Genomic DNA, 2,788 nt, shown 5'->3' with positions numbered 1-2,788 from the left:
CTACCAGATGCTTGCCCACATAGTAAACTGCCTCCGAGGTTTCAATTTTGTAGACAAATAGGCTATAATAATGCCATTCTATTACTTTAGTCAAGCTGATTCATATTGTTGCTGGCTCACATAAACATCAAATTTTATTTTTTTCAAATTTAGAGATGAGACAAAAATATATACAGAGGCTTAGTAATTTGAACAGTCACATATTGAGAATATAACATAGACAATCAAAAACTTTGATAGTTCAGAAATCCAGCCATCTAACACACACACATTAAGAAGATATATATTAAGAAATTTATCTATTTATCTATCTACCTATCTATTCATACATCTATCGATATGTTAAAAAAGAGGTTATGAGTTTGAAAGAAAGCAAGAAGGAGAGAGTACATGAGAGGGTTTTAAGGAATAAATGATTTAATTAATTATAACTTCATAGAAGAGAATTTTTAATTAAAAATATCCAGTCACAACAAACCAAAACATTTGAATTACGCAACATGGAAATGAAAGAAAAAAATGACACTAGCTACTAATAAGAGGAATTAAAAATTGAAGAAAAAAATTCCCAATCTTCTTTCAACAGTTACATCAAAATGTGATAAAACCTCCCACACTTGAGGCTTTTGGAGAGACAGTTCATATTATAAATATGAAAACTTTGTCCTTCTGTTTCAAGTCTTTTTTGTGTATGTCCAACTCAATCAACTTGAATGAGTTTTATTTACTTCCCACTAACAAACCTTTATTTCCATTCATGAGATCAGTAAGTCGACCATATTTAGCTTCCTTGCCCAGTAATTCAAAGGAAAAACTCAAAAAGATTAGTAAAGAAAAATGGAGGAATTAATACCCCCTAAATTTTTAAAAAATATGTTTAAGGTTGAAAAATGTTTATAATTCCTAGTAGGAAAACATTATCTGAATGAAGACCCTAATGGCAAACCACTGTAAAATGCTTCAGCCGCATTTGATGCAGAAGGGTAGGGATAGTCCTCGAAGCACCCCAGCTCTCCTGATGAGGTCAGAGGTACACTGGTTTGTATTATTGCAACATCCAGTAAGTGAGCTAAGCTGCTCTTCATTCAGCAAGGGCTCTGTTTGACATTACACTTGACCTCCAAACTTGGCTGACAATTTACTGATGAGATTCATGACCTTTGGGTTGTTCTGATATTTTGACATATTTGCTGGGTTCTGGGCCACATCCTGGAAAGCCACCATGACTTCTGGATCCTGCATTGCTGAAAGAACCTCGGGGTCACTGAGGATTTCATTGAGTCCAGGCATTCCTCCCATTCCAGGCATGCCCCCTCCCATTCCAGCATTCCTCCAGGAAAATTACCAGGCATTCCCCCAGGAAAACCACCTGGAAAAGAGCCATACTGAGCCCCAGATTGTCTTCTGGCTTCTTCTTCCCTTTGGGCTCTTTCATGCTCTTCTCGAGCCTTCTTCACCCTTTCTATTCTTTCTTTTATCTCTCGCTCTTCACGTTTTCGCCCATATTTTCTCCGATGTTCAGCAATTTTTTGAGCCCGAGGTTGAACCTCTTTCAGCATTGCGCTAGCATCTTGTCATAATCCAGTTTACAGGCTAGGGCTAGATCATGAGCTGCTTCTTCCCAGTGACCCAAGAGTCTGTGTGCTTTCCCTCGCCACTTGTATGGCTAAGCTCAATCAGGGTTTATTTCAATGACTCTGTCATAGTCTCAGATAGCAGCATTTGGCTTCTGTAATTTGACGAACACACTGGCTCTCTTGGCATACAGAATAGCCAAGCGAGGATTTAGCTTGATGGCATCAGTGAACAAGTCAATTGCTTTCTGCAGCTCACCATACCATCATTTAGGGCTTCAATGGCAGCCCCCTTCTTTTCATTTGCTTGATCCATCATCTCCTCTGTTATCTCTGCATTTTCATCTCCCATCTCTTGAGGGTTATCAGTGTCTGGCTCAATTACACCTTCATTGTCAATTTCTAGATCACTCTCCTCACTTGATGGTTCATCCGTCTTTATGCTTTCCTCTGTCTTATCATCTCTTTTTCCTTCCTTGACCTTTTCTTCTGATTTAGTTTTGTGAGTAGCAGATGGTACTTTACCTCCCATGCTCTCCACCCACTCCCTCAGGAAATGCATTTCCTTGGTGTGCAGGACGCTTGGATCCTGCTTACACATCTTCACGAAGGCCCGAAGCTCGCTCACTTTGCGGGGATGCATGGTCGGAAGGCAGGAGGCCTGGGGCGGCTGTGGAGGCCCTGGCGCGGCTCAATGTGACCGAGTGGAATGGAGCCTCTGTTTCAAGTCTTATGTGACTTTTGATCTTTTTGTTTTAATGGTCCATTTGGGCAGGACTTTTTAACTCTTAAGTTGTATCCATTCAGCATTCATTTCTATAAACCATTGAAGAACGCTTCTCATTTCTGGCCTCTTTCCTGTCTTTTCCTGCATTACCTCTGCTTTGTTCATCTACATGCTCCCACCTTTACCATCCTGAGATTCAGTGACTCTGTGTTGGACTCTTCGAAATCACGTACCAAAAAACATCTTTCTCCCTTTCGTTATTCAAACCAAGTGTTTCTTCACAGTGTTACATGTTGAGCAACACACAAGGAAAATATTGAAATGGAAGAGTCAATTGAAACAGGTAAACAAATACAAGGTACAGAGAAAGCCTTTGTAGGAATATTAATTTATATGTGAACTTGACTGGAATGAACGACATTTAGATAGTTGATGAAATTTCATCTGCAATTGATAGATTGAGGGGAAATGTGTATTCTCACTTTTG

The 2,788-nt window shown here is 39.5% G+C and overlaps 1 pseudogene; it reads right to left on the bottom strand.

The window, feature by feature from the left end:
- Window positions 1-933: 933 nt before the first annotated feature.
- Window positions 934-2,217, bottom strand: LOC101991141 (annotated as a pseudogene).
- Window positions 2,218-2,788: the final 571 nt, after the last annotated feature.

The sequence above is a fragment of the Microtus ochrogaster genome, unplaced genomic scaffold (assembly GCF_000317375.1).
Source record: "Microtus ochrogaster isolate Prairie Vole_2 unplaced genomic scaffold, MicOch1.0 UNK13, whole genome shotgun sequence".
Classification (NCBI taxonomy): domain Eukaryota; kingdom Metazoa; phylum Chordata; class Mammalia; order Rodentia; family Cricetidae; genus Microtus; species Microtus ochrogaster.
This window is presented reverse-complemented; position numbering and strand designations above follow the sequence as displayed.